The sequence below is a fragment of the Triticum dicoccoides genome, chromosome 4A, assembly GCF_002162155.2.
Source record: "Triticum dicoccoides isolate Atlit2015 ecotype Zavitan chromosome 4A, WEW_v2.0, whole genome shotgun sequence".
Classification (NCBI taxonomy): Eukaryota; Viridiplantae; Streptophyta; class Magnoliopsida; order Poales; family Poaceae; genus Triticum; species Triticum dicoccoides.
Window position 1 is genome coordinate 494,085,026 of NC_041386.1, and position 15,661 is coordinate 494,100,686.

Genomic DNA, 15,661 nt, shown 5'->3' on the forward strand with positions numbered 1-15,661 from the left:
TTGGCATGCCTGTTGTCTCAGTTAAAATAGGAGATCACTGTTATCATGGTTTATGTGACATAGGTGCTAGCGTGAGTGCTATTCCCCTTACCTTATATCAAGAAATTATGAATGACATAGCACCTGCTGAAATAGAAGAAATAGATGCCACTATTAAACTTGCTAATAGAGACACTATCACACCACTTGGGATTGTTAGAGATGTTGAAGTCTTGTGTGGGAAAATAAAATACCCTACTGATTTTCTTGTTCTTGGTTCCCCACAAGATGACTTTTGTCCCATTATGTTTGGTAGACCTTTCTTGAACACCGTTAATGCTAAAATAGATTGTGAGAAACAAACTGTCGGTGTTACACTACTGCAGGATGCTGCTAACGCGACACTACGATCAGAGTCCTTTGACGAAACTGTGTGCAATGCATTAATCACAAACGGGGATGTAAAAAACCGTCAAAAAGGTGCAAAACGTTTGCAATGGCGGAGCCATCAAACACGGCTCAGATTTTAGTTGCGTGTGCGATTCAGGGCACACGGTTAACCCGTTCGAACTGTTTGCGATGAGGCAGAACAACAGAAACGAGTAGCCATATCAATGTGTGTGCGATATATGGCATACAATTCGCTCCGATGAACTGTTTGCTATTAGGGAGTGCAACAGAAACGGATAGCCAAATCAAGGTGTGTGTCATATAGGACATACGATTCACTCGGACAAACTGTTTTTGATTAGCGAACACAACATAAACGGTTCAACTTAACAAGATGTGTGTGATACGTCGCAAACAACCGACTCGGATGAACTGTTTGCGATGAGAAATTACAACACAGATGGTTAATACAGTTAGTTCGTGTGCGGTTCTATGTGTACAAAAACTTTGAAAAATGCAAACTAGTTGCTTGCGGTGGCTAGGAGTATCGCACACGATGCGTCTGCGAGTACTCGTGTGCGATGATTAGTAAGTTACACATACGACCGCAAGGGTGCTATGCTGATCATGGAGTCTGAGAAGACCATCGTCGGAAGGCCGCTAGCTCAGCCTTTTAGCTTATATTTCATTATAATTGTATGCATATGTAGGTCGTGAGTGTTCTGGGCCTTGCCACATGTGGAATTTTAAATTATCCGGAATATGTAAGACAATTATTAAGAATTATTAACCGTTGCCATTGTAAATTTTCCTCAATGGCGAGCAGAGCATGCGCAGGGACGCCCGAGCAGAGCGCGCCACGGCCGCCTCAACGGCGAGCAACCATGTGGTCAAGCTTATACCATCAATAAATTTTGACCTTGTTTCTTGTCACATTGCAGATTACAACGCAATAAGTAATTGCAAATCTGTTCACACCTGTCAAACTAATATGTGTCCACACTTAGCACCGGGCTATAAAAACTACCCACTCGAAAATTACTTCACAGTTCCTCTCCTCATCACCCACAAAACTGGTCTTTCCTGTCAAGTCATTCCACGATGACCGGTAGGAGGAGTTTAGCGTGGACATATAACCAGGCAGCAGAGACCAAGGCCGCAGAAGCACTAGAGAGGTCCTGCCGTGAAGCCGCAGCCGCATCAGAGATGTCCCGGCACGTCGCGGAGCCCTCGAACGAGCTCTCACGAGAACGCGAGGGCTCTCACAAGCGCATTTGTGACATCGGCCATCGCGACGAGCCGGCATTCCTGAAGTCCTTCACCGGCGATGACAACATTCTCGCTAGTGTCACTACGCAGCAGGAGCTGGTCGATGGCTTGATGAAGCTGCTCAAGATCAGCGATGCCTCGGTTGACAAGGCGACCGGCCTCGTCGATCAACTCATGGGTGACAATGCGAAGCTCCTCAAGGCGCTCACCGAGAAGGAGGAGGAGGCCGCCGGCTGGAAGATGTTGCATGAGCAGAGCAATGCCTCGGGGATCATGGTGACAGCGGTCGTTGAGGAACTGATGGGTGACTTGAGGAAGCTCCAGATCGAGCGTGAGCAGGAGGTGGAGGAATCCGTGGCTGCATTCAAGCAAAGTCGTGAGGAATTGAAGAAGGAGCTGGAGGATGTCGTCGCCCGGTGATCCATCGACGAGTAGAGACAGTAGCGACCCAGATCATTGTCTGCAATTTCCTTCTTCTCTTGCCCCTGTGTCTTCCGGGCTTTACCGTATGTGGCATTTTAAATTATCTGGACTTTGTAAGACAATTATTATCTGCGCCATTGCAAATTTGTCGTTGTATTATCTGTTGCCATTTTATTTGTGGTCGTATTATCCGTTGCCCTATGTGGCAATTTAAATTAGGGTGGAATACGAGTTGAAAACACGAATAAAGAAAATGCTGCCATGGGTCACAAGCAAACACACTCCGTCCAGGTGCTTTAATTAACCCATTAATGGAGAAATTGTGAGCGAGGCGGGCGGCGGCTGGTGCATCAAGGTCAAAGAGCTCGCTTCCCGGTAAGCATGGGCAGCCTTGCTGCCCGCACATGTCCCATCGAGCCTACGAGGTGGACATGATAAACGCGTCCCGTCAAGCCTGTGCGGCGGACCGCTCGCACGCGTCCCTGATATGTCTCCAATGTATCTATAATTTTTTATTGCTCCATGCTATTATATTATCTATTTTGGATGTTAATGGGCTTTATTTTACACATTTATATCATTTTTGGGACTAACCTACTAACCGGAGGCCCAGCCCAAATTGCTGTTTTTTTTGCCTATTTTAGGGTTTTGAAGAAAAGGAATATCAAACGGAGTCCAAACAGAATGAAACCTTTGGGAACGTGATTTTCTCAACAAACGTGATCCAAGAGACTTGGAGTGGGCATCAAGAAACGATCGAGGAGGGCATGAGGCAGGGGGCACGCCCTCCACCCTCGTGGGCCCCTCGTTGCTCCACCGACGTACTTCTTCCTCCTATATATATCCACGTACCCCCCAAACATCCAGCAGCACCACGAAAACCTAATTCCACCTCAGCAACCTTCTGTACTCGAGAGATCCCATCTTGGGGCCTTTTCCAGAGCCCTACCGGAGGGGGCATTGATCACGGAGGGCCTCTACATCAACTCCATGGCCTCTCCGGTGATGTATGAGTAGTTTACTTCAGACCTTTGGGTCCATAGTTATTATCTAGATGGCTTATTCTCTCTCTTTGGATCTCAATACAAAGTTCTCCTCGATCTTCTTGGAGATCTATTCGATGTAATCTTCTTTTGCGGTGTGTTTATCGAGATCCGATGAATTGTGGGTTTATGATCAAGTTTATCTATGAACAATATTTGAATCTTCTCTGAATTATTTTATGTATGATTGGTTTATCTTTGCAAGTCTCTTCGAATTATCAGTGTGATTTGGCCTACTAGATTGATCTTTCTTGCAATGGGAGAAGTGCTTAGCTTTGGGTTCAATCTTGCGGTGCTCGATCCCAGTGACAGAAAGGGAAACGCCATGTATTTTATTGTTGCCATCGAGGATAAAAAGAAGGGGTTTATATCATATTTCATGAGTTTATCCCTCTACATCATGTCATCTTACTTAAAGCACTACTCTGTTCTTATGAACTTAATACTCTAGATGCATGTTGGATAGCGGTCAATGTGTGGAGTAATACTAGTAGATGGAGAATCGTTTCGGTCTACTTGTCGCGGACGTGATGCCTATATACATGATTGCTCTATATTCGCTTTGTATCAATTGCTCGACAGTAATTTGTTCACCCACCGTAATACTTATGCTATCTTGAGAGAAGCCACTAGTGAAACCTATGGCCCCTGGGTCTATCTTCCATCATATTAATCTTCCAACACTTAGTTATTTCTATTGCCGTTTATTTTTCTTTGCATCTTTATTTCTCTTTATCATAAAAACCCAAAAATATTATCTTATCATATCTATCAGATCTCACTCTCGTAAGTGACCGTGAAGGGATTTACAACCCCTTTATAGCGTTGTTTGTGAGGTTCTTATTTGTTTGTGTAGGTGCGTGGGACTCGAGCATGATCTCCTACTGGATTGATACCTTGGTTCTCAAAAACCGAGGGAAATACTTATGCTACTTTACTGCATCACCCTTTCCTCTTCAAGGGAAAACCAACACAGTGCTCAAGAGGTAGCAAGAAGGATTTCTGGCGCCGTTGTCGGGGAGATTCGCGCCAAGTCAAGTCAAGATTTGACTCCCGATAACGAGCCATTTCTGGCGCCATTGCCGGGGAGTCTACGCACAAGTCAAGACATACCAAGTACCCATCACAAACTCTTATCCCTCGTATTACATTATTTGCCATTTTCCTCTCATTTTCCTCTCCCCCACTGCACCCTCGCCGTTTTATTCGCCCTTCTTCTGTTCGTCTTTCCATTTGCTTTGATGTCTTACTTGGCTCGTTTGCCTGTTTGGTTGGAATAGTTGTTTATTTATTGCTAAACAGAGAACCTAAGATCTATGGATCCTCATCCGCTTCCTAATCTTTTTAAGAGATCCTATTATGATGAACCAATTGCTAGTGAGTTTTGTGCACTAGATTATCTTTATGAAGTTTTGCTTGAAATTCGTGAATCTGAAAATTGTGATGAATTACTTTATGGAGTGATTCATGATGGCTCTTTGAATAGAAAGCATGATTGCAATGATGATAGTATAAATTCTATTTATGTAAATTATGCTTATAATATGCAAAACTCTAATCTTGGGGATGCTAGTTTTGCTATGTCTACTACTTGTTGCAATGATCATGATTGGGGTGATTCTTCTTATGATCTTGAAAATTTATTTAAGCCCCATCATGAATATGAGATTGATTATAATGTTTGCAATAATATTGAAAGTGGGTTTGGAAGAGTGTCAATTTTATATCCCACATATTTGGAGAATGTTCAATCTTATGAAGTTTTTGATAAAAGTGGGTTTGGAGAGGTCATTACTTTAGTTAATGTTAATCCCACTATTTTGGAAGAGTGTCAACTTTGCATACATGTGGATCGTGTTAAGAATATGTTTTGTGATAGCTATATTGTTGAATTTTCTTATGATCCTACATGTAATTATTATGAGAGAGAAAAATATGGTTGTAGAAATTTTCATGTTACTAAATTACCTCTCGTTATGTTGAGATTGCTATTGTTTCTTTCCGCTTCGTTGTATATGCTAGTTTTTGCTTGCCTTGATAATTTGTTTGCCTATAAGATGCCTATGCATAGGAAGTATGTTAGACTTAGATGTTTTTTTCATGTGCTTTATGATGCTCTCTTTGTACTTCAATTCTTGTCTATCATGTGAGCATCATTAAAATTATCAATGCCTAGCTAAAAGGCTTTAAAGAAAAGCGCTTGTTGGGAGACAACCCAATATTTTTCCTTGCTTCTAGTCAATAAATAATTTATCTATCCTCTGCTTTGGTTGTGTTTTTTGTGTTTAATTAGTGTTTGTTCCAAGTAGAACCGTTGGGAAGACTTGGGGAAAGTCTTTTTGATCTTGCTGTAAAAAACAGAAACTTTAGCGCTCACGAGAATTGCTGCCATTTTTATTTGGAAAGTGATATTTAGATAATTATTTTTAATATGATTAATAGATAAATTAATCACGTCCAGCAATTTATTTTAGAATTTTTGGGGTTCCAGAAGTTGCGTTATCTACAGATTACTACAGACTGTTCTGTTTTTGACAGATTCTGTTTTTCGTTTGTTGTTTGCTTATTTTGATGAATCTATGGCTAGTGAAAGATCTTTTAAACCATAGAGAAGTTGGAATACAGTAGGTTTAACACCAATATAAATAAATAATGAGTTCATTACAGTACCTTGAAGTGGTGTTTTCTTTTCTTTCGCTAACGGAGCTCACGAGATTTTCTATTTTGAGTTTTCTGTTGTGAAGTTTTCAAGTTTTGGGTAATGATTTGATGGATTATGGAACAAAGAGTGGAAAGAGCCTAAGCTTGGGGATGCCCATGGCACCCCAAGGTAAAATTCAAGGACACCAAAAAGACTAAGCTTGGGGATGCCCCAGAAGGCATCCCCTCTTTCGTCTTCGTCTATCGGTAACTTTAGTTGGAGGTATATTTTTATTCACCACATGATATTTGTTTTGCTTGGAGCGCCTTGTATGATTTGAGTCTTTGATTTTTAGTTTACCACAATCATCCTTTCTGTACACACCTTTTGAGAGAGACTCACATGATTTGAAATTTATTAGAATACTCTATGTGCTTCACTTATATCTTTTGAGCTATATAGTTTTTGCTCTAGTGCTTCACTTATATCTTTTAGAGCATGGCGGCGGTTTTATTCTATAGAAATAATTGATCTCTCATGCTTCACTTATATTATTTTGATAGTCCTTTAGAACAACATGGAAATTTTCTTTAATATCAAAACTTTCATAGAAGTGCATTGAATACTATGAGAAGTTTGATACTTGATAATTGTTTTGAGATATGGAGATGGTGATATTAGAGTCATGCTAGTTGAGTAGTTGTGAATTTGAGAAATACTTGTGTTGAAGTTTGTGATTCCCGTAGTATGCACGTATGGTGAACCATTATGTGATGAAGTCAGAGCATGACTTATTCATTGATTGTCTTCCTTATGAGTGGCGGTCGGGGACAAGCGATGGTCTTTTCCTACCAATCTATCCCCCTAGGAGCATGCGCGTAATACTTTGTTTTGATAACTAATAGATTTTTGCAATAAGTATGTGAGTTCTTTATGACTAATGTTGAGTCCATGGATTATACGCACTCTCACCCTTCCACCATTGCTAGCCTCTCTAGTATCGCGCAACTTTCGTCGGTACCATAAACCCACCATATACCTTCCTCAAAACAGCCACCATACCTACCTATTATGGCATCTCCATGGCCATTCTGAGATATATTGCCATGCAACTTTCCACCGTTCCATTATTATTACACGCTTCATCATTGTCATATTTCTTGCATGATCATGTAGTTGACATTGTATTTGTGGCAAATCCACCATTCATAATTCTTCATACATGTCACTCATGCATCGTTGCACATCCTGGTACACCGTCGGAGGCATTCACATAGAGTCATATTTTGTTCTAAGTATCGAGTTGTAATTCTTGAGTTGTAAGTAAATTAAAGTGTGATGATCATCATTATTAGAGCATTGTAACAAGTGAGGAAAGGATGATAGAGACTATGATTCCTCCCACAAGTCGAGATGAGACTCTGGACGAAAAAAAAGAGGCCAAAAAGAAAAAATAAAAAAAATAAAAAAGGCCCAAATAAAAAAATGAATGAGAGAAAAAGAGAGAAGGGACAATGCTACTATCCTTTTTCCACACTTGCTTCAAAGTAGCACCATGTTCTTCATATAAAGAGTCACTTGAGTTATCACTTTCATATACTAGTGGGAATTTTTCATTATAGAACTTGGCTTGTATATTCCAATGATGGGCTGACTCACAATGACCTAGGTCTTCATGAGGAAGCGATTGGATGCACACCCACTTAGTTTCTTTTCTTGAGCTTTCATATACTTATAGCTCTAGTGCATCCGTTGCATGGCAATCCCTACTCACTCACATTGATATCTATTGATGGGCATCTCCATAGCCCGCTGATGCGCCTAGTTGATGTGAGACTATCTTCTCCTTTTTTGTCTTCTCCACAACCACCATTCTATTCCACATATAGTGCTATATCCATGGCTCACGCTCATATATTGCATGAAGATTGAAAAAGTTTGAGAACATCAAAAGTATGAAACAATTGCTTGGCTTGTCATCGGGGTTGTGCATGATTTAAATATTTTGTGTGGTGAAGATATAGCATAGCCAGACTATATGATTTTGTAGGGATAACTTTCTTTGGCCATGTTATTTTGAGAAGACATAATTGCTTAGTTAGTATGCTTGAAGTATTATTATTTTTATGTCAATATTAAACTTTTATCTTGAATCTTTCGGATCTGAACATTGATGCCACAATAAAGAAAAATTACATTGAGAAATATGTTAAAAATCATTCCACATCAAAAATTCTTCTTTTATCATTTACCTACTCGAGGACAAGCAGGAATTAAGCTTGGGGATGCTTGATACGTCTCCAACGTATCTATAATTTTTGATTGCTCCATGCTATTATATTATCTATTTTGGATGTTAATGAGCTTTATTTTACACTTCTATATCATTTTTGGGACTAACCTACTAACCGGAAGCCTAGCCCAAATTGCTGTTTTTTTGCCTATTTTAGGGTTTTGAAGAAAAGGAATATCAGACGGAGTCCAAACGGAATGAAACCTTCGAGAACGTGATTTTCTCAACAAACATGATCCAGAAGACTTGGAGTGGGCATCAAGAAACGATCGAGGAGGGCACGAGGCAGGGGGTGTGCCCTCCACCCTCGTGGGCCCCTCGTTGCTCCACCTATGTACTTCTTCCTCCTATATATATCCACGTACCCCAAACATTTAGGAGCACCACAAAAACCTAATTCCACCGCCGCAACCTTCTGTACCCAAGAGATCCCATCTTGGAGCCTTTTCCGGAGCTCTGTCGGAGGGGGCATTGATCACAGAGGGCCTCTACATCAACTCCATGGCCTCTCCGGTGATGTGTGAGTAGTTTACTCCAGACCTTCGGGTCCATAGTTATTAGCTAGATGGCTTCTTCTCTCTCTTTGGATCTCAATACAAAGTTCTCCTCGATCTTCTTGGAGATCTATTCGATGTAATCTTCTTTTGTGGTGTGTTTGTCGAGATCCGATGAATTGTGGGTTTATGATCAAGTTTATCTATGAACAATATTTGAATCTTCTCTGAATTCTTTTATGTATGATTGGTTTATCTTTGCAAGTCTCTTTGAATTATCAGTTTGGTTTGGCCTACTAGATTGATCTTTCTTGCAATGGAAGAAGTGCTTAGCTTTGGGTTCAATCTTGCGGTGCTCGATCCCAGTGACAGAAAGGGAAACAACACGTATTGTATTGTTGCCATCGAAGATAAAAAGATGGGGTTTATATCATATTGCATCAGTTTATCCCTCTACATCATGTCATCTTACTTAAAGCATTACTCTATTCTTATGAACTTAATACTCTAGATGCATGCTGGATAGTGGTCGATGTGTGGAGTAATAGTAGTAGATGCAGAATCGTTTCGGTCTACTTGTCGCGGACGTGATGCCTATATGCATGATCATGCCTAGATATTCTCATAACTATGCTCAATTCTATCAATTGCTCGACAGTAATCCGTTTACCCACCGTAATACTTATGCTCTTGAGGGAAACCACTAGTGAAACCTATGGCCCCCGGGTCTATGTTCCATCATATTAATCTTCCAACACTTAGTTATTTCTATTGCCATTTATTTTACTTTGCATCTTTATTTCTCTTTATCATAAAAATACCAAAAATATTATCTTATCATATCTATCAGATCTCACTCTCGTAAGTGACCGTGAAGGGATTGACAACCCCTTTATCGTGTTGGTTGCGAGGTTCTTATTTGTTTGTGTATGTGCGTGGGACTCGAGCGTGATATCCTACTGGATTGATACCTTGGTTCTCAAAAACTGAGGGAAATACTTACACTACTTTACTGCATCACCCTTTCCTCTTCAAGAGAAAACCAACGCAGTGCTCAAGAGGTAGCAGTCCCGTCGAGCCTGCACGACGGACTTCTCGCGCTCGTCCCGTCTAATGAAACAGTTGCATGCACGCCACCGAGTATGGTTAAATTTTGACACGGTTAATATAATACAACCATTTACGATATTAACGTGTCAGCTTTTTGTTTCAAAAAGGACTTCATTTTCTACTAATGTGTGCGCCTCTTCTCAAAGTGGACGACTTTTTTTATCACGACATATATGTGCCATGTCATGAAACCATGCCAAGTTTCATGTTTTTTGGGTGAGTTTTTGATTTACTGGGATTTAAAAATCGAGATTCTCAATGTTTCAGCACGACGACAAGTTTGTAATTCATTCCCATTCCTTAAATGAAACCTAAACATGCACCCAATGACACATGTACGATTTCCCACCTGTTTTGCTTCACTGGAGCATGTGCTTGCAGTTCAAATTGGAATTATGGACTACATTAAATGCGTAGAAAATTTAGTAATTAGTAATATATACAATGGCCAAATGAAACCTAAACAGTTTCAAATTTCAGCACGACACTCCTGTTATTCTATGTTGCCTGTAGAAAACAAAGTTCAAGGCGAGAAGAGGCAGCGATTATCGTTTCTCCCACAAGAGGGGCATGTTTCCCTATCGGAACCACGAGGGTTGCGACAGACTCCGGTTTGTAAGAGGCTTGTAATATAGCTTGGCTCAAAGTGGACAATTATATGTACCATGTAGTGACCCCATGCCAAGTTTCATGATTTCCTGGTGAGTTTTGGATTTACAGAGATTTAAAAACTGAGATTCACAATGTTTGTGGCCAACCTAGGACGGCGAGACGGTTCAATTCGTTCCCATTCGTTCCATGGGACCTAAACATGCACCCCAAGGAAACATGTACATGTTTCTAGCCATTTTGGTGCACTAGAGCATGTATTTGTAGTTCAGACTTGAATTATGGACATTAAATTCCTAGGATACTCAATTAATGAATAAAAAGGTCAACCTGAATAATTTCAAAGTTCAACGCGAATCTCCCATTGTTCCGTGTCGTGGGGCACCCCGGCCTAGAGAAACCGGAACGCCCCGTATTCCAGCCCAGAGACCGAGGAGAAGTCTTCTGGAATACGGCACTGCTTAGCAGAGAACAAATCAGCTCTTTATTACAGTCTATATGGGTACATGGGGATTACATCGGCACGGCGACATTACGCCTGCCACGGTTTTTCCATGCAAGCAGTAGAACAACATGAAGCAGCGGAACAATGACGACGGTGGTGAACTCCACTCCGCAGGGACTCTGGCTGGAACGCTTATCCTAGCTTGCAAACAAGGAATCCAAGGCAAACAAGCAATCAAATCCGGCATGACCTGCAAACTTGCATGACACGCCAGGTCAGTACATTGAATGTACTTGCAAGCTCACAACAACCAAGAGCAATCAAGACAGGTAATGGCATGGCAATTATAGGTTAACAAGGATTAACATGATATTAACAGATCAATCATGGCATGAACAAGATGAACATGATACAGCTAGAACAATACGAACATGGCATAATTATATGAACACGATGATATTAGCATGCAACATGATGAAACTATCATGCACCAACTTACTCTGCTCGGGTTACCTCGTAACCATCACATGCATAAGCTTACCCTCACGGACATCACACGATCATCTCAGGATCCAATCAAGCTTGGTATTACAATACCGTAGTAATCATTACATGACCACAAGGAGCTTGACTTTTACCCATGACTCTCCCATGACACCACGCATATTCAACAACTCGATATCCTCGATACCACGGTGATCATCGCACGATCACAATCAATCTCTTTCTCACCATCGAACCATGGTTGTTATTAAGCACATTATTATTATTACTGTTGATCCATAGTGTGACCAAGTATGAACTGGGCCCTTATCCACGAGCGCAGCTATCGATAGATTGAATACACACTCTGCAGAGGTAGCGCACTTTACCCACACCACAAAACCCATGGCCTCATGCTCCCATTCGGGTGGACCAACAATATTCCGACAAAACCGATCTACCGCCCATGACACTCTCCCGGCCACTCCGACCAACTCCCCTTTGGTCTAAGTCATGGGTGGCCTCGTGCCTACCAAAGGCATCAACGACCACCGTCGTGGCAAAACAAAACGGTCCCAAACGGGGACAATGGTATACCAATCACAACAACGGGCACACAAGGCTTATGTCGTCCTACCCGGGCAAGGTAGCGCCTGCGCATAACCTTCCCTCATTGGATGCACCAGAGAGAGGCATGATAATAGACCCAGTTAGGACCCCCCATAAAAGGCAAATGTGGTTGCACTGGTCAGCTCGATATGATGGCACCATGACTCAGCCAACAGTTGTTCAAGTTCAATTAGGTCCGGTTAAACTTGAATGCAAATGATGCTGAGTCATATAATATAACATGATGCAACTATCATGCATGATATCAACATAAGCATGGGGTACAACATAATCATCAAGCATATCAACAACAATAAAGCATATATCCGAATGATCATGGCATACTGACTAGCATGAACATCACAAGCATATCATGACCACTAGCATCAACAAAAATACTAAGCAAGAACATGTCAAGAATACTACTAGGTAAGCATATAAGCAGCTAGATGCAAAGGAACCTGCATATTGACGGTACTCGGTAGTAGACAATAGTCATGCACCGAGGAGCACGACCAACGCCAATAGGTACTACTACCAAGCATGACATATAACAATAATACTAGTAATAAGTGCAAGATAACAAGATGTAGAAGAGCATAGCATGAAAGTGAACACATATCTATAAGCATCACCGAAACAATGATAACCGTATCAAAACAAATAGACAGTTATTTAATATTCAAGTTTAAAACCAATGCTACTACATGGCTATCATGCAAATGGGGGTTGTGGCTTGCCTGGGGATGAAGGATGCTCCGGGAAGAGGTGCGGTGAAACTGCAAAAAGATTCGCGGAAAAGATTCTCTCTCGGAGGGGGCTGATTTGGGGCAAGGGGAATATGGTCATTTTAAAAATGTGAACACATAGTGAAAAGGATATGAACATACCGGGCTCGACGAGACAAAGAAGTAGGCTTTGGATTCACCTCAATCGGAGTTACGAGCAAGAAGTTATAGCCCGACGAAGTTTAGGGACCAATTTGTAAAAATAGTTCTACAAACAGGCCCCTGATGGCTGAAAACAGAAAGTGCCTTCCGAGCAAATCCGCTTTCTGCACAAGAAAACGTATTTTGAGCCAAAGTAGAACAGAAGTACGCTTTCCAGCTGGGAAGACGTATTCTGAAGAATACGCCTCCACTTATCTAGCGTGGCGAGGCGGGGCCAGGCGGCTTAGAGGCTTACAGGTGGGACCCACCTTATCCACCTCTTTCTCTCTCTCTTCTCGCCTAGCTTCTCCCTCGCGCCCGACAGAGAATAGAGGAGAGGCGGGGCTGGGCTCGGCCGGCGACTGGCCTGGCCGGCTCTGGCCGTGGGGACGGCGCCGGCGAGCGAGGCTTGGCCCACCGCGTCCAACCTGAGGGGAATCAAGCGCCGAGGAGGGACAGAACGGCGGCGTCACGCGGCAACAACAATCAAGGGGGGACGGCAGCCAATCTTGAGGACGACGGCCACATCCACTTCGGCAACTCGCGAATGGGATGGGGAGGGGCGCTGGACTCCGGGGAAGCTCATGGAAAGGTCAGGGGGTGGGGTAGAGGCTCGGGCGGTGTTGTTTGACGTGGTGGCCGAGAGTAATGGCGGTGGCCGGACTCTGGGAGGCGTGACCACACTAGCTCCGGCGAGGGGTCGAGGGCACGGGGAGGATCCCCGACATGAGGGGAAAATGGTGGTGGTGTCTAGAAGGGGAAGAGGGGCTCGGGTAGCTCCAATTTAGGAGGACCGAGGCGGCGGCCAGGGCGGCAATGGTGGGCGAGGAGAGCTTCTCCGGCTCGGCTAGTGGCTAGGGGGATCTTGGGAGCTGGTGGAGGCGTGTGATAAGCTCAGACGAGGCCGGGGCTGGCTTATATAGGCGGGGTGAGGCGGTTCCAGCTCGGGTGCTGCCGCTCGTGTCCGGCCGAGGCCCTGGTGACGCTCATCAATCACGGGGAGGCGCGAGAACGCAACGAGGGGGAAGCGGATGAGTAGCAGAGGCCCACGGACACGAGCGACGCTCGGGGACACGGGGAGGAAGCGGCCAGTGCGCCATTAATGCCTTGTCGGCACTATGTGCCCGTGGGCGCGCGGCGACGAGCACCGACGAGGAGGCTTCCGGAGGGGGAGAGGGATCCAGGGGGATGGAGACGACGCAGGGAACACGCTAGATAGGCCCGTGCTCGCTGAGATGCTGAGCAGAGGAGGGGCCCGAAGCAAACGACAACCAGATCGCGCCCACTATATGCGGTGGTCACTGCACAGACTGGCATGGAGAGGACGCGAGAGGCAGGCAAACGTTGTCTAGAGGGAAGTCCATCTAGGGGAGGTTGCACCTAAGGTTGTAGCTCGGCCAAAGATGCTATGGTTAGATGTTAATTACCCTCTGCAGTTTGCTGTTGCAAAATGTTGCATGAAGCTGTGATGAACTGGGAAGTGATAATGGACAGAGATAATGTCTGGGAGCTTTAGGGTAGGAAGGACTCTAATCCTGTGCATTTTGGTGGGATTTGGACAAGTGCTTAATATAGTTGCTTTACAACTGCATAAATAGGTCTAGAATCAAAATGATGAAGTAGCACTCTCCAGGAGTAACCACTTGAGCTAAAATATTGCAAGGCTTGATCATTGGGACATATAATGATGCTGTAAAATTCTCATACCAATTGGACTTGCCAAAATGGTACTTCCTTCACAAACATCCTCACAGTCCAGAAACTTGCAATAATTCCTGAGGGAAAATGGCTAGATAAAATTAGTCCAAAATTTGTGGAGGTAGGTTATATGGGTAGGGGAAGGTCCTGGAAAATTTTCAGCAGTAATGGAGCAAAATAAAATATACTTGCTTCACTAACTGAAAATTTGGACAGAAACAAAGAATTGAGTTTCAGCTCACATGGATGCATTGCATGAGCTCAAATCTTGAGGAGGTCTATTATTTGATGATATAAAGGACCATGACAAATTTCAACTCAATTGGATTAACCTAGATAGTACTTCCTTCACAAACAATTCCTTTAGACAGGAACTTTGAAAAATTGTTCAGGAATATTTACTAGGAAAATTAAGTTTAATTTTGGCATGAGGAAAGTATTTGGACATGAAAAGGTGTCCACAAATTTTGGGGTCAATTGGGTAAAGGTAAATGGCACTTGCTTCACAGACTGCCATTCAGGATAGAATAGGAAAGAAATTAATTGAGCATGATGAGGAACATGACAAATGAATTTTTTGCCATATTTGATGAAGATATGACCCAAACAATTTATGAGAATTATTTGGGAATTTTGGGAGTGATGTAAATATAGGTTGCTTCACAACCTAGGGCAAATTGGGTTATTCCTTAAATAGAAAAAGGAATATTCCCAAGGAAAAGAATATTGGGGTTGGTCCATGATGGAAATGGCAAAGTCTAGGAAGGGTTTTGAGGATGACAATCCACTCTGGAAAGGAAGAATAGGTCCTCTCCTTCAATTTCCAGACCACACAGCCACAGAAAAAGAAATCTCAAGCAAAAAATCTCAGAAAATCAAAAGAAAAGGAAAGGGCCAAAAATCAGGATGTGACATGTCGCGTGTAGAAGAAAATACTACGAGGCTAGAAGAGGGAGCGATTATCGTTTGGCCCACAAGGGGACACGTTTCCCTATCGAAACCACGAGGGTTCTTGTGACAGGCTCCGGTTTGTAAGAGGATTGTAATAAAGCTTGGCCCAAATTGGCAATGTTTTTTACCACGACATATATGTGCCATGACGTGACACCATGCCACCTTTGATGACTTTCTGGTGAGTTTTGTATTTACGGGGATTTAAAAACCAAGATTCGAAATGTTTGAGGACGAGCCAGGACACCGGTACGATTGTAATTAGTTCCCATTCCTGGTATGGGACCTAAACATG

The 15,661-nt window shown here is 42.8% G+C and overlaps 1 long non-coding RNA gene across 1 annotated transcript; it reads right to left on the reverse strand.

The window, feature by feature from the left end:
• Positions 1-12,031: 12,031 nt before the first annotated feature.
• LOC119289006 lies at positions 12,032-13,906 on the reverse strand. Its single transcript, XR_005141388.1, has 3 exons — positions 12,987-13,906; positions 12,717-12,842; positions 12,032-12,608 (listed from the first exon to the last, which is right to left on the reverse strand). It is a non-coding gene; the product is annotated as an uncharacterized LOC119289006 (long non-coding RNA).
• Between the last annotated feature and the right edge of the window lie 1,755 nt (positions 13,907-15,661).